This window comes from Myodes glareolus, chromosome 2, assembly GCF_982192425.1.
Source record: "Myodes glareolus chromosome 2, mMyoGla1.1, whole genome shotgun sequence".
Classification (NCBI taxonomy): Eukaryota; Metazoa; Chordata; class Mammalia; order Rodentia; family Cricetidae; genus Myodes; species Myodes glareolus.
Window position 1 is genome coordinate 5,618,394 of NC_142027.1, and position 27,392 is coordinate 5,645,785.

Below are 27,392 nucleotides of genomic sequence, written 5' to 3' on the forward strand. Positions count from 1 at the left end.
GGTTCTCGAATCTGGGTCTGTGCGAATAAAGCCCTGGGTGCAGGACCTCCCCTCAGACCACTCTTGCTGGCTGTGCCCCTCCGGGCTCACATGTGCACTCCTGAAGACCCCACTCTTCACATTTCACCAAGCCCAAAGAAAAGCTACAGCAAGCAGGCGTCGCTGACGCTGGAGTTTAGGACTTATTGGTGACACCAGGGGACAGGTGTCCCTGGGGATCTTCGCCCCAAAGGCTCCTCCAGCCTTTTCCAGGTTATCTTTGGAGGAGCGGCGCCTGTCTGTTCCCGCGCCTCCCAGAGTCCATCGTAGGTTAAAAAGGAAAGAAAGAAAGAAAGCTGGACGAGGAGGGTGGGCGGCTCGATCGGCTCCATCTCTGGGCCCCCGCCGCTGCCTCTCCTGCGATGCTGATGCCTGCCTCTGTGTCACCTTGGTTCTCCAGCGTGCGGCGCTGTGCCCGCTTTTATCTCGAGAAGAGAAGCGTCGCTTAGTGCGCTGACAGCGCGGTTCAGCCCGTGGGGCTGGAGCCGAATAGGATTCACTGAATCTGCGGCTTTCATGAAGTCTCCCTACGAGGTCCTTCACTTTGCTCCTCAACGTGGATTTCCCCCACCCCCTGCCATTCTAGGCTCCCTCCCTCCGTCGCTGCCGGACTCCCTCCTCCGTCGCTGCCCACACGCGCACTCCTCTGCCCCGCGGTGGCCCCAGCGCCCAGCCCTCCAGCCAGAGGGAGCCAGTCACCAGACGGCAGCACCTGGCTGGAGAGGTTGGGCCGGCGGAGGGTGGGGATCCGCGGGAATCGGAGAGCCTGGAGCTGGAACAGAAGCTGGACCAACCGTGAGCAGAAGAATGGAGTCTCCCAACAGCCTGCCGAGGCTGATGTGAAATTGGACCATCTGCTTCCAGTTCGTCTGTTACCTCTTCTTTTTGTATTTTCTTCCCTCGCCATTCACAGAGGAGTGAATTATCAAATCTTGCTCCGTTCCAAGAGAGGCGACCACGATGAAGTGAACCCACCCTGTCCGCCACAAGGTAAGCAGTGCGCTAAGTTGCTGGAAGGCTAGGAGCTGGCATGGATCCCAGCCAGATGTTCCACGTCCTAGGATCCCCAAGCCTTTGGGTCCTGGCTTTCAGGTCCCCAGCCCCTCTGGTGGATTTTTGCATTCCCCACTCCGAGGAGACATGATGCTGAAGTCCACCAGAGGCAGGAAAAGCTAGTTACATAACCAAAAGGAAATGTGTCTCATGGGTTTTCATTAGCAGCTTAAAAACTCGCCTGGGGCTGGGGGGGGGGGGGAGGAGGGGTCTGCCTGCCCTGGGCGGGAGAGAATGGGTCAATTACTATGGACCTCATTTCAGCACCTCTGGTGAAGATCAAACACACTGATGATAGGCAGGCAGGCACGGCTGGCTGGCGGATGTAGGCAGGGGGAGTTAGGAAAAGCCCATTGTCTTGGTGGAAGGCTGTAGCATGGCTCTGTTTTGGCATAAAGAGGAGAGGATGCGAAGGAGGGAAAGTGAACAGAAGGAAGGAATAAGCCCTGAGACAGGAGAGGACTCCGCATGGTTTTCATCAGTAAACCCGAGATGTGGCAGACTGATTGAAGACACCAACTAGGAAGATGTCCTCACAAGTAAACTAACTGAAAGGAAGGAGCAGCTTGGACCAAAGGAGGTGTTTATGCCATTTAGGGGACTGGGTGACTCTGCTGGCTTAGCTTCTCTCCTGGGTAAGTGTTCATTTGCATCAAGACTTTAAGCTTGGGTTAGTTTTTAACTGAAATGGCATTCGTATTCCCCAAGCCTAATGAAGTCCTAGGTGGATCCACAGGTATTTTTACAGGGCTCAACACAGAGAGACTCTTAAGGGGAGAACAGATCTTCCTAGAAACGGCCACAGAAGCCAGGTGAGCTTAGCGGAAAAGGAAATCACAGAATTTTCCAAAGACTCCTTTCTCCACCTCTATTCCCCCCACACAAATACACAAAAGAGGAGAACCCCTCCAGTATCTTGGAGTTGGCAATTCATTGCATCTTTACAATGCCCACAATTGCTTTATCCAAAGTCTTGGGGTCCTGGGGAGCACACGGGTACCCACACTGTGCCACTTTTCTGCAAGCACTGTGCTCTGGCTACCTTTCTCTTTTGCTGAAAACATTTAAAGGGAATGTTGAAGAAAGTGGGCTTCCTACAGTCAGGGTTGAGCTAACTAAGCTTCGCCCATTTTGCCTGGAGAAAGAAGGAGCTGAGTCTCCATGGCGACCCAGGTGGGAGGGGACATAGCAGCGCCAGTGACAGGAAAAACCGTTGGACAAAACTTTCTTGGCTCCAGGCAAAGAAATGCCCGCCATGAATATGGAGGGGGGTCCTAGGGAATCACCTGGGCCCAGTTTCCCAGGGGTGACCCATGGAAAGGGTACTTAGACCCTGCCAGGCTCTCCTCCAACTCAGCAAAGTTTCCCATGTCCGTGAATGCGGTTCATCAAGCAAGCTCCCGGTTCAGCACCAAGGCCAGAGCAAGGTGCAGCGGGTTCACCTCCCTGATTGGATGGCTGACCCAGCTAGCAACCTCTAGAGCTTTTAGGTCTTAGGAAGGCAATCATGTCCTAAAAAAATTCCCTGCTTGTACTGAAAACGGGCATCAGATTACCCATGAAATTACGTGGCACACAGGAGACAGCAAATCAACCAGTCCATGCATGATGATGCATCAAAGTGATTGTTCAAAATAAAATAAAATAAAATAAACTGGAACTGCAGAAGACTAAAGCTGACCTAAGAACAGAGAAAAGATCCCTCCTAGGGAAGGGAAACACCACACACACACACACACACACACACACACACACACACACACACACACACACACATTGAGAGAGAGAGAGAGAGAGAGAGAGAGAGAGAGAGAGAGAGAGAGAGACCCTGTAGAAAACAGCTGAATTTGAACCAAGAGTCTCTGACTCACAGAAAGCACCATTGGCTCCTGCTTTTCTCACGCTCTCCTGTGAATCTGTGTTATACACACTGTCAGGAAGGTGGTGTGATGGCATCCTGGCCCGTATGAGAGCAGCCAACCAACTCCTGCCTAGGGTCCTTAGATCCAAGAGGGTGAAGAAGCAGTTTACTCTTCATTTAGTTTGGACCAGTTCCTCAGCAAAGTGAGGAGCTCTTGGGATAGGGAAGTAGAAGCCGGTTGTGAGCTCTTTGAGTCAGCATATGAGCAAGGTAGCTGGTTTTCCAGGATTCCAGATATAGCGAAGTGCACAGGACCATTCCTGTTCATAGAAAGAGGGGAGGACTCGTGCAGGGGAAGAGGCTTATTATTCAAGTTCATTTAGACATTGATTCAGGTGAGTACAAGGTTCCATTCAACCTTGCTTTACTGGAAGCTGGTCTCTGGTTTGCTTTTTCCATCAGTGGTTCTAGGTCCCCACTGATCATGGTTGATGAAGAAAATAGTGCAGGCAGTTGCATGCTAAGTAAAAAAGCCTTGAACAGTGGCATCTAGGGGCAGTGGGTACAGTGTAAATTGTGGAACTTCTCCAAGGTTTAAGGAGAAGAACAAATGTCAGTAACACTTTTAGGATATCCCCAGCTCCTTTCCTCTCGAGGGCTCGCTTGTGTGTGAGATCCTGAGCTGGTCCTGACTTGTTATTTATAAAGGTAAACACAATATACTTTGGTATACAGCTGGGCTTCCCAGCACCCTGGATGTGGAGCTGTTTCCTAAAGATGTGCATACAGAGTGTTTTTTTGATGTGGCTAAAGGAGTGTGTTGATAACTGTTATACTTTTTAACTCCTCTCTAGCTAGCAAAGATAGAGCTGGGCTTTCTGATCACGGGCAAATGGGTGAGAGATCATACTGTCTCTGGAATGTCAGATTCTGTTGGGTGTTGACAAGTTTATCCATGTTTTAATTTATTCGGCTTGTTATCTGAAATAGAAGTGATGTGTAGAGTATTTTGGGACTTAAACAAGCTGTACTCTGGCTTCGATCCATCTGCTATTACCAACAGAAGGGAACTGGAGATTAGAGACCTGCAATAATGGAGACTGTTGGATACTGTGGGAGTCCAAAGTCTTCCACAAACTCTGAGAAGGCTGTGTATAAGCCAAGCATAGGAAACTTCTCCGTCTTTAGTTCCAGTGGTTCTATGGAATAACCAACTGATTTATTGACCAATAGCCTTTAGTCGTGGTGGATTCCAGGCTCACAGATTCAGTACTAATTTTCCAGACTATGACTTGTCTACTTCCCGGGTGGCTAATTACCGAATAAAGTGCCATTATGTCCCTTATGTCGTCAATGGCACACTCCAGATTAATTGGTTTACGCATTGCAAGTAAGATTAGTTAAGGAGAACAACTTCATAAGATCCACCCCTGTTTTCAGTTCTGTTTTAAATTCTTCGAAAATTATACCAATGCTTCATTTTCTTATTTCTGTAACATCAGCAAACAGTGCGTTTGTGTCTGTGGCCCAGGTCTGTACTGCGCCGGTAGCACTTTTACAGATGGTTTCCTCTGAGCTAAGCAAATGCTTTTGTTCTTGCCTATGTCCCCCCTGCCTGTTACAAACCACCTCTACTTTATAGACTTCTTAAAAATAGAAAAATAACTTTAAAATGAACAGCAGGGAAGGTCTGTTGGTGATTAAAATGGGCGAATAACCCCTTTTTGAGCCTTAGCACCAACCTTTGGTGTTCAAAGATAAAAAATGAGTCTGCCTTCCAGAGTTCATTGCTGATGGGAGTCTATATGAAGGGAAGCTCTGCCTAAAACAAGACAAAACAAAAAACCTCATCCTTGATCGAATAAAACAATAGTAGCAAGGAGGTTGCAGAGAAAAGCTGTTCAGAGGGAAACTGAGTGAGGGGCAGGAGACACGGAGAAAGGCAGTTACCTGTTTCTCTCCAAAGTGATCATTCCTTCCAAATCACATTTTAAATGGTGTATATCAGAACTTTAAGTTTGATGAAATCAGGTGTCTAAATGTAATTAATTTAGATTCAGAACTTAATGAGGTACGTACCTATTATTTTCTTACTTTGTAATAATTGTTACATAACAGCCAAAGGAGAATTAATCCATCCAGAGTTTTACCAAACTATGAAATGTCCTGATATCAGGGAAGTGGGAATTGCTGGTTAGGCTGGAAGCATATTAAAAAGCTTCCAACCCATTAGAGGTTCCATTGTAGCTTGGTTTCCATTCACATTAGTTGAAGTGTTTTGGAATCTAGCAAATTAGCACGCAGCCATTTGGGATTGAAATATATTTCAAAATGTGTTTTGAACAATGGCAAATAGTGACTTCTAGAAATAATTAAGTCCATTACAGATGGGTCGTGGTGATCACAGTTGACAAGCTAGTGGAATCCAAGGGTCTTCCTTGTATTGCTTAAACTACCAACAGCATTAATTAATGGCAACATTAGCTGCCTTTAATAAAGAGACCACCTATCTTTAACCACGTCCTAAGCTATAGCCTTCATGCAGCCGTACCTTAAACCAATTATATTCATTTGCTTATTAATGAATAGTTACTTAAACAAACCCTCAGAGAATTACTTTGCTCAGTGATCAATGCTCAAACAGTCATTGAAATCTCTACGCTATTCGGAATTCAGTAAGACCATCTATCAGCCGTGCTAATTGCAGTACACAGAGTTAATTCTCAATTGTGTGTCAATGGTGGTTGGAGTCACATCTCTGCAGATGCATCCAGGTTGAACTGAATGTCTTAACCCCTTTCTTCACAAGTCAACTCTGATCTGGGTCTATCATTTTTAGCGAATAGATCTTGGCTACCTCTCTACCACCCTCCATCCCAGCCTCGAATCTTTAGCCACAGATGTACCACTTTTTGTGTGAAATCTTAACGACAGAACCAGCGAGTCCATCTGTGGGTGAAAAGATCCTCACCCACCAGATGCTGTGTGAGACAACCTGAGAGCAGAAATACACCATGGGAACAACACGTTTTTCAGGTTCAGTTAATCCCCGTTCTGCAGAATTTCTCTTTAAATGTACAGGCATCGATTTTCCTCTATGAAGCATGAGGACTTGTTTGTTTGTTTGTTTGTTTTTATTTACTTTATGTCGCCCAGCAGGACTTCTTGTGTGTGTGGCAGTATGTTTGGCAGGTCATTTGCTCTTTGGTTGAGAGCCCTGACTCTGGAGTCTCGTAAATGTGTTTATATTGAGGTTCTGGTATATCAGCCCCTTCTCTCTAGATTCAGTGGAGTCATAACAGCCCTGCTGATGATACAACATTATTCCATTGAACCATACACCTTTGCTGGCCAAAAGAGGCTCTGCTCCTGTGTCTTCTTCATTTAGAGATCCAAGCGGAAGGATCAGTCTGACCTGGAATGCCCCCTTCCCAGGTGAGGGAGAGAAGAGTGTCAGCAATGTCACACCATTGCCAGTGACTGATGGGATGGAGCCATGGGTTTCCTCCACCGTGAGCTACCACAACCATTCAGCAACGATGAAGTCATAGGCTTCATCTTCCAGGGCTGAAAGTGAAAGGCTGGTCATGGTAGTGGCTCCGACCTTTCATCCTAGTGCTTGAGAAGCAGAGGCAGGTCTACCTCTACGAGTTCAAGGCTAGCCCGGTCCATATAAAGAACTTCAGGCCATCCAGGGCTACATGCTGAGACTCAGTCTAAAATAAGATTTAAAAAGTAAAAAAGAAAAACATCACAGAAAGTGGATAATTGGGGACAATTATATCATCTGTGGGACAAGTTACACCATCTCTGTGCTTGTGCTTTCTTCTATTCAGTTAAAATAATGACACAGTCATCTCCACAGGGACGTGGAGGACTGGCCTACAGGGTCCCGTTCTGAGCAACACCCAGCATGAAGGAAGTATCTTATAAATAGTAGGCATCGCTGTGCCTTTGTTACCTGTGGCTGTGGGTGCTGTGTTAGAGTCACTGCCTTCATCGGAAGGATTTCTAGGGTTTCAGTTACCCTGAGTGTTAATATTTGTCTTGAGCCTTTTAGGATAGCATACACTCATACAAGTTTTGCTAGAGTGTGTGGCTCTATTTTATTCATGCTATTATTGTTGATTTCTCCCTCTGCCCAGCTCATGAGGCCATGCTATCATGGGTGTGTGTGGAAACAGTGAAGTACATACAGTATCTGACACTGGGCACTGTGAGTGGGGGCACTTGCTACTGTCTGGGATTAGATCTCTCACAAGATTGGTGCTGCAGCAGAAAAATCCCCTAGTAAAGCAATCGAACAAAATAGAAGGTTCTTCTCATGCCTACCAATGGATTTTGTCGATGCTATGTGGGGACCTAGATGGATGGACTCCATTACTATAAAACACAAGTTACATGTTTTCCCAAATGTTAATGCCAACTGGCAGACCAGAGAGAGAAGAGGCCACCACTCCTGCTTGTCTTTTAAAGCCATACCCAACTGCACGAAGACCTAGAAATCATAGTTCAACTCTGCACAGGAGAAAAGAAATTTCTGGAGATCATGCACTGGATAGCTCAGCATATGTGCCCATTATAAACATGTGGCACCAACGATATATGCCTAAAATGGATCAGGAATAAAAAGCGGGAGGCGGAACTGTTGGAATGTCCCAACCACACACAGTTGGGAGGGGCAGAATTTGGTGGTGCCCTTAAGCTACTCTTGGGTAATGTATTATTTAAAACAAATCGGTTGGGAGCTTTTGGCTCCTGGAGTGGGTGTAGATGACACGTAACCAAAGAGATGCAAATTCGTATGATTTGACTTGCACTTGCTGAACGGTTGAAGTAGACACAAAGCAGAGCCCACTTCACAGCCCTTGCTCACGAGTGGCTTTCTAACCTTGACAATTACACCCACGCCATGTCTAAGCAGGCTGGAGAATTAGATGCTGTCTTCCAATGCTTGGTGCTCTCTGTTGACTAGCAATTTGTGTTTTGTTGGGTATCACATAGCTGTCTATAGGTTAGACACTCGCTGTGAGCTTGGGTTGAACTTGCCTAACGATAGCCCAAGGTCTCCTGAAAACAAAACGCTCACTTTATAAGTGATGTTTCAGAGCCCCTGCCTGACTCTGGAGAGCGGGTACTTTTGGGGACTGAGAGTGCCATCTTCCCACTAGAAACAAGGGGCGGAGCCAATGCTGAGGGCCAGTGCTGGAAGGGGAAGTAGGACTGAGAGGGAGGGCAGGAAGGGATGGCATGAATGCCAACATTTCTGTCTCCCTCACATCTTTCCTGCTCCCAAAATTCAGGTGTCAAGGCCACAGACAAGGGATGGGGAGATGACTCCATTGTAGATGCAACGTATCTGTACTTACAGTACTCTAAAGGCGGAGACAAGATCCCTGGAGCAAGCTGGCTAGTTAGACCAGCCATACTGGTGAGCTTTGAGCTCTACTGAGAGACAGACCTGAAGTCACGTAAAGAGCAATCAATAAAGGGTCCAGATGTCAACCGTAAGCTCACACACACACGTACGCACACATGCACGCGCATACACACAAAACACACAATACACATATACACAAAACACACACAAACAGTCATACAAACACACATGCATACACATATACACACATATTACTCATGAGAGAAAAAAACCCATAATCCACTCGTGCAGGACCCAACCTGAAATAATAAATATTACTGCTACGTATCTTCTATGGAGGATTTGATTGAGTTAAAGAACTCTTGACTACTCTAAATACTTTACCGTTCCAAAACAAATAGCATCTCATAGTAGATCTATGCTTTGTGTGTGTGTGTGTGTGTGTGTGTGTGAGAGAGAGAGAGAGAGAGAGAGAGAGAGAGAGAGAGAGAGGGAGGGAGGGAGGGAGAGAGGGAGGGGGGAGGGAGGGAGGGAGGGAGAGAGAGAGAGAAAGAGAGAGAGGCGGCAGTGGGGTGTGCATGAGGGTGCGTGTGCATCCGCATGTCTTAGTTTTTGTAGCCGTGAGAAAACCCTTACATAGGCACAGCAGGAGCACCTGTGAGAGCTTCCATCCTACCTCCCCCCACCATGGACACAGACACAGAAGGCACCATAACACAAGAACAAGAGCAGGGAGGGGAAGAACTTACTGAGAACCGCTCACTGTTCTTGCAATCATGGCACCCGTCTCTGGGGACAAGGACTTCCTTGGCCAATCCCTTCAAGCAGGCCCTACCTCCCAGCTCTGTGGCACTGGAGACAAAGTCTGGAGGACACACCCTAACTACAGCATGACACTCTCAGGATGTCGTCTGTGGTAGTTTGAGTGTAACTGGCCCCCACGATCTCACAGGGAGTGATACTATTAGATGTGGCCTTGTTGGAGGAATTGTGTCACTGTGGGGGCGGGATTTGTGGTTTCCTATGATCAGGATAGTACCTAGTGTGGCATTCCACTTCCTGCTGCCTTCTGGTCAAGATGTAGGACTCTCACGTCCAGCACCATATCTGCCTGCACACCTCGTCCAGCACCATATCTGCCTGCACACCTCCCCGTCGTGACGATAATGGACGGAACCTCTGAAACTTTAAGCAAACCACCCCAAATAAATGTTTTCTTTATAAGAGTTGCCACGGTCATGGCATGCCTTCACAGTAATAGAAACCCCTACTCTCAAGGGGTACAGTGTCAATGCAATAACAAGGAAGGGGCACACCTTTCAGCTCTCTCTCTTTCTCTCTCTCTCTCTCTCTCTCTCTCTCTCTATCTCCCTCTCTCTCTCTCTCTCTCTCTCTCTCTCTCTCTCTCTCTCTTCCTCTCTAAAAAGTCTTATGTGCTTGTACTTGGAGAGTGTATGTGAGTACAAGCAGGAGCCTGTGCGGGTCAGAAGAGGGCATCAGATTTCCTGGAGCCCAAGGACAAGCAGTTATGCTGCCGCTCTGGGTCCTGGAAACTGAACTCAGGACTTCTGGGCCATGCATGCTCTTAGGCTCTGAGCCACCACTGCAGCACTGGCCGCTCACTTTTGACTTATCACAGGTGAAGAAGAGTCAGAGTCCCCAAAGAGTCAAGCCAAGTCACCTTGAAGGCTCCAAACATCGCTCCCTACAGAGTCGAGCAAAGTCACATATATTCAGTGGTTTAAAACCTTTGTCATCTCTCCCGGAGTGGCCGGGTCCAAAGCAGTGAAGTATCAGACAGAGAAAGAAAGATGAAGAAGACAATGAAGGGGCTGTTAGTTTCCACACAGCTGGGTCTGGAGTCCTTGACTGTAAAGTCTTTGATTTTAGGGAGTTCCCATTTTTATCAGCACTTGTAGTGAGTTTTGCTCCAAGCCAGTGCTCCTCATACATCCTGAGTCACTACAGACATATCTCTGTGGAAGAAAGAAGTCCCCTTCTTCAGTAAAGTGTGCCCCAACCCATTGGTTTCCAATGCAAAGTCCCCCAGCTAACCCCAACACAGCGATCTGAAGCCCCAGTGCTGGGCAAGACAGCTGCACACCCCTCTGGGGATCCTGGTGCATGCTGGAGTTTGAGCCACTCACTAAGCCTTTCCTACAGTTTTCTGGAATGAGGAAGTCTGAGACAGGCTGCCCCTCTCAGCCTTCCTCCACATCGAAGCCTCCAAACATCGCTCACTGAAGAGTCCAGCAAAGTCGCTCTAAGGACGGGACACAGGCCTGCCTTCCACAGCTGTGGGAGGTCTCATCCCAGCTCACTGCCTGGAGGGGTGGGAGGAGGCAAGGTTTTCAGCCCAGCAAATCAAATCCGTCTGAGTCCTTCAGGTTTCACAGATTAAGCAAGATTCCTCTGTTCTCACTGTATTGATAATGCATCCCTGAGAATTATAGCTAATCCACCCAGAAGGTTTTCTTTTCTTTTGTGAAATCACTCTTTAAAGACAGTATCAGCAAGGAAGATGCTGTGCTGCATTAAGGAAAAGGAAGAGAGGCCTTATCAGGGTAGACACTCCTTCAGGGAGGTGAGGGGAATTATGGTCACATGACATTTATTTTAACATCAAGCATCTCCTGGCTGTCTTCCTTTCCAGAACTTGGCCTTCAACAGCAGCCTACTCTGTCATCCCAGCTCCAGGCAGGGATTAGCGAATCCAACCTCTGTGAGTCAGAGTAGGGCCAGAGAGTGGATCTTGTCCAGCATGGAAAGAGGCTGGTTTCATCCCCAACACTTGTGTGTATGTGGGGGGAGGGAAAAGGGGGGAAAGAGAGACCAGACATGAAGAAGGGCCATTGTCTACCACGCGTGGAGAGCGTGTTCCTATGGTATGTGAGTGTGCAGATCTTTGAAAAGTAGCTGCTTCTATTGGTAGCAACCTAGACAATTCACAAGGTTTTTTTATCTGGCAGCCGTGAGTGAGGCAGCTTGAGAAGAGCTGTTGGGTTTAGGAGACAGCTCAGAGAGAGATGGGAAAGGGAGAACACCTAAGCGTGCTCAGAGCAGCAAACTAGCAACAGAGAAACGATCCAGGTTGTATGCCCTCGGCAGTGCTGGGAGCAGATGGTCACTCAGGAGCTCAGGGAGTCAGCTGATGATGGACCCTGTCCAAGGAGAGCTCCCGCACTGTGCCCCGCGAGCGTGAGCAGGAGGAACCACGCGTGGCCAGGGTCCAGGTGCAGAGCGCTGGCTCCAGGGATAAACAGCCCTGCTGGGAAGGAGGATCGGGAGCTGCAGCATCACGGGTGAAGAACCACAGTCACTGGCTGGCAACACGGAGGAGCAGGGCCTCAGGACATGTCTTTCCCTAGCACTGTGGGAAACACACACGGCTGGTTACAAACGAGATACTGACTGATCTTGATGATGATGGGAATTTCATCGTCTAGAGCTCTGGGCTGCGAAAACAATATTGTTTCATCCACATAGCAAATATTATTTAGTCAATGCGTCAAAGCCATATGATTTTGTGTGTTTTCATGTTATACATATGCATATTTGTGTACCTACACAGAGAGACCAGAGGACAATGCCAAGAACAGTTCCTCATCTGCCACCATCCGTTGTTCTTTACATTGTGTGTGTGCATGCGTATATATGTATGTGTGCGTGCACGTGTGTGTGCGCTGCATTGCATGTGGAGATCAGAGGACAATGCCAAGAGTGATTCCTCGGCTGCCACCATCCCTCGTTCTTTACATTATGTATGTGTGCATGCGTGCGTGTGTGTGTGTGCGCGCGCGCGTGTGCGTGTGTGTGTGTTTGCTGTATGTGCCATGTGGAGGTCAGAGGACAACTTTCAGAAGCCGATTCTCACCTCTCACCATGCAGGTCCCAATGACAAAACTTTTGTCGCCAGACTTGGCTGCAGGTGTCTTTACCTGCTGAGCCGTCTGACCAGTACCGCCATATAACGTATTAATTTTTTTGAGACAGGATCCTTCCCTGGCATGGAACTCAACCAGTACTCGAGTCTGGCCAGCAGGTCCCAGGGATCTGACTGTTTCTACTTCCCCGACACTGGTGTTACAAGCACACGCCTCTACGCCCAGCTGACTTTTATAGATGTCCTGGGGGTCAAATTCACGTCTTCATGTTTGCAAGGCAAGCACTTTCCTGACTCAGCTCTCTGTTTAGCCCCCCCACTCCGCAACTGTATGGTTTTATCTTACGTGCACTCGTATGTCAAATGACAAATGTTTTCTCTGCCTATAAAATAAAACACATCTTTGCCTATAGGCAGAGCAGATCCTGGCTCTGAACCAATGTGAAGGCCAGCCACAGAGAAACCTGAAACCCACAGCAAACATCTAAAATGGCTTCTAGGGGAACACAGCTCAGGTTGAGGCTGACCCCAGAAGCATGGCCCACTTCAGCAAAGAAATTGAGTTAATTTAAAACTTCAAAATAAGTGAAGATTATTTTACAAAGCTCAAAATGATCATTTTTATTTGTCCCTCGAGAATTTCACACATGTACAGCGGATTTTGAGCACATCCACCCCGACTCATCCCTCTGGCTCCCCCAGACTCCACCGCCACATCCCACTCCCGCTGAGCTAAGACACTGCCACCTCAGCTCTCCTTGTTTTGTGGAAACGGTGCTGCTTTCACCTTCACCTAAGAGCAACATCTTAAGTGCCAGTCTGCTGTGTGTAAAGGTGGAATTTGTTTTAGATTAGCAATGCTAAATCTTTTGAGCGACTCGGCTATCAGGCCACAGCAGGCAGGGGTTGGTAACGGCTATTAGGCAGGATTCCAGAATCAGACAGTACAGCTTACCGAAAATCGCTTGACCACAGTCACCTGGACAATGCTAAACTCATGTCCATGGCGCCCCCACCAAGTGAGTGCATAACCCTGGATATTATCGTAGTTAAAAAATCACCTTATGGTCCAGTGACACACAAAACTGGCCTGGAGCAGGAGAAGCAAAACCACCCGCCCATTTCCCATATATGTCTCTACTGGGCTGATAAGGTATTCTTAATCTTAGCAAGTGTTAATTCACACTAGATTCTTTCATGGTTCTTTAGCCCATATGCAGAAGGCTGTCTTTTTATTGCAAACAGGAGTTCCTTAGCACTAAGGGGGAAACCCCCAGGTCACCTTAGGGTCATGTTGAGAACTGTAGTCAAATTGCAGCCATGTCTGTAAGGTCAGCAAAGATTCACAGGAAGTAGAAACGCTTGGGTCCTGTAAACGAAATTCTCAGGAAAATGCACGGATATGAATGTAAATCTTCTCCAGGGAGCTCACGCTAGTGTAAACATGTATTCCATGTGTTCCCTGGGTGCCGTGTGTGAATAATAGAGGAATAGGAATAACCTGGCATATCAAGGAGAACAAAGTGGATGGCTTTTCTTCTCTGAGGCGTGGAGAAACTGGAACAGAGTCTGGTCCTTGGTTTCTGGTGTTGCTGTGTTCATATTGTTCTTTGGGTTTGCCTTAGATAGCTTAGCTGGTTTAATGCTTGTCACACAATACACAAAGCTCGAGGACCTGGATGTTCCCAGTACATACATAAAAACCAGGGATGACAATTTATTCTTGGAATTCCAGCACTGGGGAAATGGACGTGGGCAGATCCCAGGGGCTCACTGGCCAGCCAGTCTAATCTAACCGATGAATCTCAGAAGCCTGTGAGAGTCACCTGAGACTGACCTTTGACCTCTACATCTGTATGTGTGTGTGAACCCGGGCCTTTGTGCACACACAAATGTTGATGCACAAATGCTCAAAATCTAAGGCCTTATGCTGTTGGTTGTAATCATATTACTTTCACAGGGTCTAAGAAATTGGAGTTCACCGTGTTGTGCCACTCCGTGGGAGCTTTGAAAGATCCAGGGCTCTACCAGGCAAGCGGTCTAACTCCTTTGTGTACCACGTTCACCAGCTACGAAACAGCAGTGGAGGAAGGAAAACCACTCCCAGTTCCCTTGCATGTCCTCTGTCTCTAAGAGGATGGGGTATTATAGGGATTTTGCCATCTTACAATATTTTTTTCCAATACCAAGGTTATAGGTTGCTTCAGGAAGCAGATATGTTATTGTTAGAGACACTGATGGGATCTTAAGGGGAAGCATGAAGCTTTAGGATAGTGTATGGCCTCATCTTCCATGACACATACAAGATCTCAGATCTGACACCCTGGGTTACATTCAGCTTAATCCTCGGTTGAGAAGGTAACCCAAAGACATTACGTAAATCATAGAACTCTGCCCACCAGCCCACAGCAACACTGAGGCTGGGTCAGGGGGAGCACCCCAGGCTTGTATCTATACCCAGTGGGTTCTTGGATCCACCCTGGAGTGTGCATATGTGTGGCCTCACTTTTGGAAACTAACCCACTACCTCTGAGTTTGCATTGAAAGCAGTTTCCCAATTTTGACTTTGTAGTAAGGAGGCTACTTGTTTGTTTCCCAGCTTACCAGACTCCCGAAATAATCACACAGATATTGTATTAATTAAATCACTGCTTGACCCATTAGCTCTAGCTTCTTATTGGTTAACTCTTACATCTTGATTCAGCCCATTTCTATTAATCTGTGTATTGCCATGAGGCTGTGGCTATCGTCTCGGTTATTGACTGATTCCAGACAGGATGGAGAACAGGAGGAAGGGAGAGAGAAAGGGAGGAAGGCCGGAAAAGAGATCAAGGAAGAAAGGAGTGGAAGGAGGAGACGCATAGGTAGTAAGCATATCAGGTTTTTCACACGTTCTGGCTGAAACTGGATCATTTTATGGACTTTGCCACCTTTTATCTTTTTTCTTTTATTATTTGTATTGCATTGTACATTTTTCTCCCTTCCCTTCCTACTCTCTCCCCTTATACCTTCTCCCATGATCCCCATGCTTCCAATTTACTCAAGAGATCTTGTCTTTTTCTCCTTTCTATTTAGATCCATGTATGTCTCTCTTAGGGTCTTCTTTGTTGTCTAGACTCTCTGTGGTTGTGGACTGTACGCTGGTTTTTCTTTGCTTTATGTCTAAAGGCCACTTATGAGTGGGAGCAGGCGAGGGGCAGACATTCATGGCCCGCTGCCTTCTTTTCTTTGCAAACAAAACATCCCTATCTCCTTTCTAGTCAGGAGCTGTGGGTGGGCTGTAGCCTCTGTCTGGGGCCATTCTGCTGACCTCAGCTGCTCCTCAAGCTGCAGATGGCAAAGGCTCAGAACTGACTGTGGTACAGCCAGGAGATCCTTCCTTCAGCTTTCTCTTTATTCTCCCCTTTTTGAAATTGCCTCCTTCTTAGGGAGAGCCTCCATCTCCATGTTCCTCCAACCAGTGTGCATGTGTCATCCAGCCTGGACTGTGCGCTCTTTCCAGGATTAACTCCCTCCACGGTGCTCCTTACGTTCTGTTCTGCCAGGGCAATTAGACTAGATTCTGCTGTCATGCTGGGGAGGTCTTCTGGAGCAGGTTTATCTGTACTCTTTACTGATGTATGTCTGTCTGGCATCACAGATGTGGCTTGGCACAGATTAGGTGGGTAATGCCATTGGATAAATGTATGACAGTTTTGTGGATGCTTTGGGGAAAATGTTTTCATTCAGGTATTTATTGAACATCTACATCACACTAATTGCTGTACTAGACATAGCAACTCTGAACAATACTATATTTTGAACATACAATGCATATGTGTACAGATGCATGTGTGTGTGCAGGTACATGTGTGTGCAGGTGCGTGTGTGTAGAGTTTCATGTGTGTGCAAGTGCATGCATGTGTGTGTGGGTGTGTGTGTGTGCAGGTACATGCGTGAGCAGGTGCTTGCTGCGAAGGTGCATGTGTATGCGTGTCACCTCAGCATCAGTCTGCAGCATGTCCTTGGTTTCAGGGGTGGATCCCCTTGCTCCTTGGAGCACTTTAAAGAATCTCATGCAATTAGAGCTTACCTGTCCCCAGTCTCAATCCAGACATCACATGACCCATCCCGTAAAAGTACCAGGTGAGAAGATGTCATAACCCCGTGCATAAAGCTATGTGACGGTTGGCGCTGTTGGCCATTTTGTCCAGATCTAGAATCATGTGTGAGACAAGCATCTATTAAGAAACTAGTGGTTAGGAGAGGTAGATGGTACTGTCCCGTGGGTTAGAGGTTTGGACTGAATTAAAAGGGAGAAGCTAGCATGAAAAACTCCACGTCCCTTTTCACTATCAAAAATTACCTGGTCTTTCACGGCATCATGGCGAGCAACTTTAACCCTAGCATTTAGGAGGCAGAGGCAAGTGTATCTCTGTGAGCCAAAGACCAGCCTGAGCTACAAGTCAGTTACAGGCCAGCCATGGCTATATAGTGAGACATTGTCTCAAAAAAGTGACCCAGTTCAGTTCTGGTACAGAGGTATAATAACAGGGGAGTCTGCTGATGAAGATATATCTGTGCACACACTCACACACACACATACACACACAGTCAATTGATAAGGAATTTGGTCAGAAGGTATCAAAGAGAAACTTTACGTTTGGCATCAACTTTCCTGCTTCCAACCCTTTCTGCTCAGGGAGATGCCTGACTCACCACAAACCTATGCCTGTCATGTCCCCACCTGTGGCCGGGTGGACGACCCCACCAGAAGGCGTTAGTGCCGTTCACAAACCAGCCTGGTGGTAGTAGAATGTGGAGGTCATAAAGGAGAGCAGAGGCTGGCATGGCAGGTGAGGGCTTGCAATGCTCAGCTCTTGCTGCATAACAGACCCAGCACCCTCCAGGGCTACCCACCTATCCTCTCTTGACCTCTGGAGACCAGAAGTCCAAGCCTAAAGGGACTCTTACAAGACTGTTACCCAAGAGCTGCATTTGTTTCAAGTCCTATTGAAAAGGCTTGTTGTCCTTGGCAACTCGGTTCCTTCAGGATGTATAACTGAGCTTCCCATTCTCTGGTCTACCATCCAGGAACTATGTTCCGCTCCTTAGGTGCCTCTTTTTCTTGTCATGTGCATCATTCCACAGGACCTTACTGAACCTTTCCAAGCTTCAATTGTCTCTTACAAGGAGGACACCATGATATCTTAGTGCTGGTGTGAGTAGCTTCACCCCACTCATGGCCTCATTTCCCCTTCAAGTCAGCTAATATTCCCACTGACATCTGCAGATTACCCTTCACAGAGTTGTCCAGTTCAGTGTCTGAGCAGCCAAGAGAATGTGTGTGTGTCCAGCAAGCAGCACAAATCTTGGGGACCACTTTCAGACTCTTCCTACCAGGAGTGTCATCTAGGCAATGTTTGGTACAGAGCGAGGATGGTGATGGCCCTTCCCTCTGCTCAGCCGGGATGTAGGACTCCCGTAGTATACTGTGCCAAAGACCTTTTCCAGGAAGCATCTCCAAACTCTAAACAAACTCTCATTCATCCTTTCTCCAGGTACAAAGAAACTGACGTGGGCAGGTGGGATGAGGAGGGATGGGCTAGGGAACCAGATCCTGGCATGTTGGTCTCTGGGGCTGAGGAAGCATGGCGGACAGGAAAGAGCCACCACAAACAGGCCCAGCTACTCAGCAGCCATGATTCCTTCTCCATGATGGACTGTACTCTCTGCACTGTAATCCAGAGTAAATCCTGCTCCCTGGCAGGTATTCAGTCAGAGAAATGCAAAGAGTAGCTCCCCTGTTTAAGCACAGTGTTCCTGAAGTCTTGGGCTCCCAGGCTCAGCCCAGTGCCTGGCCTCACTCCAAACCACCTGAGGCCTGGGAGTGAGGCCAAGAAGGTATTCTGACCACAGAAGGTGAGTGGAGCAGGTACAGTGTGGAATCCTGAATGCTGGTGAAGTTGGGGGTTCACTCCTGGTGTGCGGGAAGTCATGAAAATTTTTGAGTGGGGAGCAACTTGGGACAGCAGTGGGCAATCAAACCCCTTCAGACTGCTACTGCAGTACACCGTAGATTAGAGATGGGACAAAGACCGACAGGACATCTGAGCTAGTACTGAGGAAGGAGCTCAGGAGAGGAGGGTGATGAAGGAGCTCAGGTTGGGGCTGGGTCATGGGCAATAGTGAGGTGGATGCCTGCACCTCTGCTGGCTCTATACTTCTATACTGCTAGAAACTTCCTTAAGTAAGACAGGTGCAAGGAACAGGAACTTTTACCTATGAGTACATGTGCATATATAGGGGCCCTGGGACCAAGAAAGAGTTGTTTCTCTGTGCAGGGAGGCAGCCCACAAATTCTGAAAGTCCTTCATGGACAGGACTGGAGTCACTGTGATCCATCTTGGAATTGTTGGGCATGCCTTTGAGTTGAGCCCTCCACACATCTGCGCCCACCCCACCCCAGGAGGCTGGAGCTTGTCTCTTCGAGCTCTGCTTGTCTGGGCTATCCTTTCCTGGAAGAAAGCAGAGGGGGCATTTAGCATTCACCTAGTGTCACCATGAGGACAGGAGAATTAAAGAGCACCCTAAATCCCCTCCATGCGACACATATGCTCGTGTGCCCCAGCTTTCCCCGTCCTCGGTGCATGGGGCTTAGTCAAGTCAACCTTGATAGAGCAGACTGCTCCACGACACTTCTGTCACCCAGATACTGATAGTAGACTGCCCCGTGTACCCTGAGCACCAAGAGGCTCGTCTCTCCACCCAAGGCAGTAGCCCCCTCCTGGACCCACCATGGGAAACTGGATAGAGAAGCCACTCTGTACACACAGAAGAGCCCACCTCTGCAGCGCACCCAGACAGCATCTTCGAGGAACAGGCCTGGCGGTGTCTATAGGAACCCTTACACCTCCATACACTAGAGGGGAAAGACCTCTGCTCTCCTGGATGCTCCCAAGCCATGGTGCTCGGTGCCTCCCAGGGAAGCTTCATTGGGAGCACGTTGCTCATCCTCTTGCTTGTTGTAGCCTTGCTTCCGTCTCCAGAAGGCAGGCCTGGCTCAGCTGCCCTGTGACTTACAGACCCTGCCCCACATATCCCAGTCATCCCTCCACTCAGAGGTCACACGCCGAAGCCTTTACCCCAGTGTTGGGGAGCACTGAGAGATGTGAGCTTTGGCAGGCAATTGGGGTCGGGGGTAGGTCACAAGGGCATCTCCAAACTCTATGCTCCAAACTCTAAGGCAATCATGCTGGGATTGGTAACCACATAAAAAGAATTTTCCCATGCACATACCAAGGCCATGTGAAAACACAGGGAGAAGGTGACTTTCTCCAGAAGCTAAGCCCTGTCAGAGCCTGGCCTGGGACTTCCCAGCCTCTGACACTGTGAGGAACAGCTTCCTCCTCTGGTCCTCATGGAGAGTACACTGTTTGTGCAGCTCCATCCCAGGGACCCACAAGACAAGGATGCCGTTCTTTCTCTACATCAGGACCATACCACCCATGCCCCGCTGTCCAGCCCTGGGCGGTCTCCAGATCACCACATCGGCCTCATGTTCTTCACACAGAAACTGTGCTTTCTCCGTAGACTCCACTTTCTGCTCAGTCTTCCCTCTAAGCCAACAGCTCCTGAGGACAGGGACAGAATCTCATCTAAAGAGGGTGAGAGTACCAGCTTCAGCTCCTACTACAGGGAAAGGGCTCAGTACACACTTCTTGAGCCTCCAGAGGAAAATGGCAATGGTGGCCTCAACTGCATCTCTCCGTGTCCTTGCTAACTCATTTTCCTGTTTGAAATGAGAAATAGGGTGTCAGCAGACCAAAGGATTCTGTTCCCACTCTGGGTTCTTCAAATAACACCAAACCTCTTCAGATCCAGGCTTGGGAGAGTTCTACTGCTTTTTGAACACTCCCTTTACCTGCCCATCACTCTTCTAACCCAACCACAAACCCCCAACACACACACACACACACACACACACACACTCTCTCTCTCTCTCTCTCTCTCTCTCTCTCTCTCTCTCACACACACACACACACACACACACACACACAAGCATAAGCACACCACACACTCACATACACTTGGTTGTTAGGCAGACACTGAAGTTGTCCACCTCTGTAGGCATTGGCGTCAAACTCTGCCTGGTCAAACTATTTATAATTCTAAAGCATCGAACCACCCCAGGCGTCCTCAGGGAGAAGGGAAACGTTATGTGTTATGTGGGGCAATAGGCCTCCCCTCGTGTCTGCCACTGACCTCAGGTGAACCCAGGCAGATTGCAGCTTTAGCTCACAAGTGACAGAGTCCACAGCAGCCCATATTTGTCACAGCTGATTCCTTGGCAAGGTGCCCACTCAGCTGCTGCCTCAGTCCCAGGAAGCCAGGAGAAAGAGCACGGAATCACATAGGTCATTACCAGGGAGTCACAGGAGACTTGGGTGCTGTCTCAAGTTCAATAACACATCCCAACTTGGCTCCAAAACTGTTTCTCACTTCCTTCCCAAGTCCTCAGATTCAGCAGTGGCTAGTACCCTGACTGGTGGGCATGTTCTGCAGAGCCGGGTCAAACTCGCTGTGCCCAATAGATGGGAAGCAAGCCGAGGACACATTCGGCGCCTCGCTCCTCTGTGCTTCCAGCCCTCCATACTCAGATCTTTTTCTTGGCTGCACATAGCCCAATCAGAGGTTTTTGAGTGACTTGTAAAAGACAACATTCTTTTGCCTTCTCGGGTACTGCAAACCATACTGAAGGGGAATATGCAGGCATAAAAACGACCAGTGCACAGCCCCGCCTTCAGGAGGCTCACAGCTCAGCAACGTACACTGAAGTGCGCAACATGCCAAGTAGGGGCACGAGGAACGTAACAGAGGACCACGTCTTCATCCCCAGAACCTGAAGCTGACCCTCTTGGCAGCTACTTCTGTCTCCTTTGCCATCCCCGTTCCTCTCCACCATTTCTACCGTCTTCCCTTCCTCTTCAAATCACTGGTGGACAGAGTTTATTAGAGCCCTGGGTGTTATAACAGAATCTCAGCTGAACAAACACAAACACCCGAGAAACAAACAGGCTTCCTGCTGTTTAACGCCAGGCCTGCTGCCAAGGCTGTCTGTCACCTGAGTCTGCTTCTTCCCAGGCCACTAGACTGGCTATGGGTCAGAGGTCAAGTGACAACCCACAGCAACGTCTACAAAAGTGATCACTGCCTTCAGGTCATCTAACTTCTGGCCTAGCTCAAAACACTGATAAATAAATCATTTTAAATCCTCACAGCTATTTGCTTGGAATTTCAAATCACGGTTTAAGGAAAAGAGGTTGAAAATGGGCATATTTATAAGCCATGCTTATTAGCTCAGCTCCTCCCTAGAGAAGGAAATTCTTCTAAAAATTATTCCATAAATGAGGCAATAATCACACTAGGATATGACATTATAACTCTATGCCCAGGAATAATTCAATTATCCTCAAAGACGACTTATTTTGAAGGTGGCATTTTGACGTGTGGCTATGCTTCCCTGGAGTCTGCAGAGTTCAGTGCCCAACACTGTGTCTGCAATGCCCACTGACAGCACATTGAACAGGCTTCCCCAGGAAGAGCCTCAACCCCCAAGGAAACCCTTTGCCCGTGGCTCCTCCAGAGCACATTTTCAGAGTTAAGTCACTGTGGCCTTCTTTGAGAACACTCATGGTCCATGGCTTTTCCTCTAATTGTGTTCTCCAGCTTGCGCTTTATCTTTCCAACATGTCCAACAAATGAAGTATCTGGACTTCTGGCAAGTGCACAGGAATTAACATTTATTGAGGTATCAGAGGGTAATTAGCACCATTTATACTAGGGCAAAGCACAAAGAAATAGCTTATAACACTATAGTGTTAATGCATAGACATCCTGGTTTTATCTAAACATATGTTATAAACAAAATACACATTACAGATAGTTAGACAGGTCTATTCATAGATAATAGGTATCTATCCATAGGTAATCAATCATCAATGGTGATTGAGAGATTGGTTGGTGGATTGATCAGTTGATGGATAGCATGGGTTAATAATAATGAACACATACACATATACGCACTTAAGTATACACATGAAGACACATGTAGATACAGATTCATAACCCAAAAACAACCCTCCAATCTACTGTTTTTCTCACTTCCATGACAAAGTACTTGACAGAAGCATCTATGGGCGATGTTTACTTGGGCTCCTGGTTCTGTGGCAGGGAGCACATGTGGCTGAAGTAGCTTGGTCTGTGATGGTGGTGAAACTGCACCTTATGACTCGTCCACATCTTGGTACAGAGATGAATGTTAATTAACTTAGGTATGGTGGTGCGTGCCTGTAATCCCAGTGCACAGGACACTGAGGCAGGAGGATCAGGCGTTTGCAGCCTGAGCTATTTAATGAATTTCTGGGATGTATAAAGAGACACTGTTTCAAGAATATCATGTAATTGTAAGTATGATAATGTTATTTGTAAAGGAAATGAATAGTTGACAAGAATATTAAAATCCAGGTCAGTGAGCATAGTTCCTCTGGGGCTGCCATGCCTGCACTGTATTAGTTAGGGGATCCAGACAAGAGATTTCATCTTGAAACATCGGCTTGCTCATCTATAAAGATGGAAATAACAGGGGTATATCTCTCGAAGCATTTGGGAGAGGTGACAGTGAGTCCCTTTATGTGACCCATGAACCTTAGAGTTAGCCCCAGTTGTCACCAGTGTGTAGCCAGCACAGTTTCCCAGGACCTACCTGAGTCATCTTTTCAACAAGTGCCCCTGCATTTTTCCTTTGCACTGAGCCCTACAAATTGCACAGCCAAATCTGAGACTGTCAAACGCTAGTTAATACCATCAGCCACCCCTGTTGGTTTTTCATTATTTCAAAGCTAAATATGCAGTCAGACTTACTAATTACCTTGTAACAAATGAGTCACCAATGACACTATGAGAGCTCTGAATTATTTAGTAATCAAAAAACAATAAATTATGGACTGAGAGGCCCCTGAAAGCTACACAAGATGGGGGTTTGGCAACATTTGGGGACGGAGTGGGGAGTGTGCGCCTGCCTACTGGCAGTGAGCAGAAAATGACTCTTTTTCTGGTGATGGTTTCCACTGAGCAGGGAGTCAGTGGGGTCTAGACTGGACCAAGGGCAGCTGGGCAGGGAGGCCAGGGACAAAGCCCTGATCATGATGAGCTGAAGACAGTGAAAAAGGAAGAGAGAGAGACAAGGACGGAACATCTACCAGAAAGAGAGAAAAGCAAGGATGGGGCATCTACCAGGCGGAGAGAGAAGCAACGACGGAACATCTACCAAGAAGAGAGAGAAGCAAGGACGGAACATCTACTAGGCGGAGAGAGAAGCAAGGATGGAACATCTACCAGGCGGAGAGAGAAGCAAGGACGGAACATCTACCAGGCAGAGAGAGAAGTAAGGATGGAACATCTACCAGGAAGAGAGAAAAGCAAGGATGGAGCATCTATCAGGCAGAGAGAGAGGCAAGGACGGACCATCTACCAGGAAGAGAGAGAGGCAAGGATGGAGCATCTACCAGGAAGAGAGAGAGGCAAGGATGGATACATCTACCAGGCAGAGAGAGAGGCAAGGATGGATGCATCTACCAGGCAGAGAGAGAGGCAAGGGTGGATGCATCTACCAGGCAGAGAGAGAGGCAAGGGTGGAGCATCTACCAGGCAGAGAGAGAGGCAAGGGTGGAGCATCTACCAGGAAGATTGCTGTCAACATGAGCAGAGATGCTGACAGAAGCCTGGGAGCTAAGATTTTCATTCTAGGGTGAAGTAGAAGAGTGGGCAGATGTCAGTCTGAGGAGCACAGAGCTGGGCTGAGGGACAAGGTGGGTGAGACCGCCTCCCGCTGTAGCAGCTCTCACAGAAAGAAGCAGTGTTTGTCTAAGAGGCAGGACAGCAAAGATGCTAGAGTTTGAGGAGAGACGGAGAAGGAGCGGAGCGGGTGACTTGACTATCTCCTCTCTCTCTGGTCCCTAGAGAGTGAATCCTTTTCTCTCTTTTTATATTTTCATATTTGTGTGGGGGTGTTCATGTTTGTGAGTGCCAGCATGCACACGCCATGCCATGGTGCACTTGTTGAGGACAGAGGACAACCACCATTGTCGCCCTCCCTCCGTGGCCTCTTGCTGACATCCACTGCGCACACCAGGCTAGGTGGTGCACAGGGATGCCCCTGACTTTGCCTCCCTTCTCGCTATAGAAGCCCTGAGATTACAGATGAACACTGTGCATCTCACTTTATGTGCATTCTGGGGATCCAAACTCAGATCCTCTCACACTTGTGTGGCAAATACTTTACCAGTGGGTCATCCCTCAAGTCCCTAAAGTGAATTACTAATGGAAACTTTTTGAGAGTATGGACATTCATAACTCAGGCAGTTATGAATTAGTGACACTCAGGTCTTGCATGTGGTCAGTCCACTGACTTGGAGGGTTGAAGAGATCTAGTCACATCACGCCTGTCTGCCAGGCTTTAACCAGGAAGCCCCAGGGATGGAGTCTTAGAAAGACTATCAACATCATTTTGTCTTGATTTCCCCGTCAGTATTTAAGACTCCCTGTGACTGTTTCCTGGAATGACTCCTATGAAATGTTTGTCACAAGCTAAGCCAGGTACGAGCAAGCAGTAGCCACTGCCATTAGCCATTACAATATTACTGTGTCATAAGAACATGCTTGCTCCGTCTGCACCGTGGCAGCTTCCATTCCTCTGGAGGCTCTGCCAGCAGAGCAGATGAGTCTGTGGGCCACGATTTCCCATCTCCCAGACAACGGGGTCCTGGGTGAACTCAGAATGGGGTGATTAGGATCACTGCTGTGTTCTGAGGTCTCAACCTGAATCTGGTAGAATTAACTAGACTTTTCCAAGGACTTATAGAGATGGTCAGATTACAGGATCCAACCTCATAGGAACTAAGGACACAGAATGTCAGTGTACCAAGGGCAGAGTCAACTTGGGAAGTCCCTTCTTCCAGAGAAAACCAATAGAGGAAACCAAACTGACCAGAAAGCTGCTCAGCGAGCCTGGAATCTGAGGTTCGCCAGCCCACCAAGCCACAACCATCAGCATCATATCCACACTGGAGGGTGTGACTCCCATTGGGGCTGCCACCTTCTTTCTAAAAGCCAGGAGACCCCATTACCCAATTGACCCCGGTGAGATGAACAAAAGCTACATGGTGACTGCCCCTAGCCCAGACCTCTGGCCAGTTCTCTGGGTTTTCTCCTGTTTTTCTTAAGTTTTCTGCAGAGTTCGGTTTCTTCAGCACCATGGAAGCAGGGTTATCCTTCCAGTCTTGGCTGGGCTGTCCCAGAGAGGCATTCTCTTTCTCAATTCCACATTGCTGTCAATGAGCTTAGAACACCTAGAACTCTCTACAGCTCTGCCTTGTTCTACATTGACCAATTCATGAGATCTTAGCCTATTCCTGACCCATACAACTTAATTTTCATAATATATCTACATTTGCTTATTTAATAATCCGCTTCCTTCCTCAATAAGAAAAGAGCCACACTGTATTTTCATGGTTAGCTTGCTTTGTAACTATCCATACACTAAATGTAAGAAAAATGAAATCCATATGTTGCTGGCTTATTTGTTATTTTAAACCCATCAAAACATTTTCACAGCTGCTTAATGCCCAAGAATCACTTTGATGTTTCTTAATAGGCTTCCAAAAGGCTTTGCCTTTTTTTAAAAAAAAATCACAAAACAGGAGAAGAAACAGGTGGCTTTGCTTTATGAATGGGAAATACAGCAAAATACCGAGCCTCTGTTACATCAGGCTCATAATACAATCCCACCTTTCTGTGTCGGCATTCTGTCAGGACACCCATCCATCCACAAAATCATGTGTGTTCTCGGACAACTTCTTCTAGATTTAAAGCAAAGCCATGAGTCACATAAGAAGGTATCCAGGAGAGAATGTGCCCGGGCTCTTGTCTGCTTCTTGCCTGCTCTCCACCGGACATTCTGCCAGGTGGACAGGTCGAGAGGTGTCCAGGGTCCACATCTGCCCTTATAGCCTCCCATGATCCCAAGCCACAGAGAACATCCAGTCCGGACTCAAGATAGACTTTTGCGTTAGTCTATGGCTACATCAAAGCAGAACGCGGGTGAGTCAGGGAAAGGAACACAGCACACAGCCTGTGATAACTAGGTCCATGCTGTCCTCTGCCACCTCTATGGCTCCTGTCTCAGTCTCACACGTGGGGCTTAACCAGCCCCCACCCCATCTTTGGCTGTAATCACGCTTGTCCACTCAGGAGTCTCTCCACCCCTTCCAAGTTCTCACTATGCAGACAGCCCAGGAGAGTCAGTGGGGCCCTCAATAACAAGACAAGAAGTGGATGGAGCCCTCATCATCGAGAAGGGGAGTAAACACAGAAAAGGAATGTAGTGGTGAATGGGAAGGAAGTTTCCAGAAAGGAGAAAGAAGCTTGAGTATGAAAAAAAAAAAAAAAACAAGCTGGAATGACAGAGATGATGGGGCATTTCTGAAGATTCGAACTCATGGCAGAGTCAGTGCTGCAGACTAGGAACGCCCCAGCTCAGGCCATAAGGCTCCTGGGAGCAGCTGGCCAAGTTCAGGACAGAGACAGTGGGCAGGAGGAGGGACAATGCAGTTGTCAAATTATCCTTTGGTGTGATGACACCACAGGGGAAAAAAATCACCGTGTATTTTGCATACTTCTTTATAAAATGGGACATCTGATGATAACAGAATTCATTTGTTACAATGCCCTGTGTTTGGATTCTCGCAAACGATTTTAAGATACTTTAAATGTCTTCAGGGAGCTGTTTTTGCTCTCACACACACACAAACAGAATACTCGAACTGTTTCAACTACATCTCCACCGTCCTGTCCGAAGATCCTCGAGTTATTCTAACTGTTCTGAAAGCAAGATAGAGGGACAAGTCTTCTGCCTGGCAGTCTGGGTTCCCGGGAGCCCAAGAGACAGCTCTAGGGATGGGTTAGACGGGTTTGGGCTCCTGCCAGCGAGGTATCTGGGCCTGATCCAAGGAGATAGACACTGGGCTTCAATTGAAACAGATGTTTAACGGGTCTGATCCGCTTCCGCGATCTTTGTTTAATGGCAGCTAATGCTGGCGCTATTGCCTTCACATCGGCACTTTGATCTGGTCAGCACA

General features: G+C 47.7%; 1 protein-coding gene across 4 annotated transcripts in view; it reads left to right on the forward strand.

Annotated features, from left to right (window-relative positions):
• Positions 1–464: 464 nt before the first annotated feature.
• Positions 465–27,392, forward strand: part of Kcnj6 (potassium inwardly rectifying channel subfamily J member 6) — a 243,770-nt gene continuing 216,842 nt past the window's right edge. For 3 of the 4 annotated variants that reach the window (XR_007229657.3, XM_087898904.1, XM_048422940.3), the window contains exon 1: positions 465–1,029. The gene's annotated coding sequence lies outside the window, so the exon portion shown is untranslated. Of the gene's footprint in view, positions 1,030–1,477; positions 1,728–27,392 lie in introns of those variants that run through there. The other variant, XM_085685814.2, reaches the window with a different exon arrangement.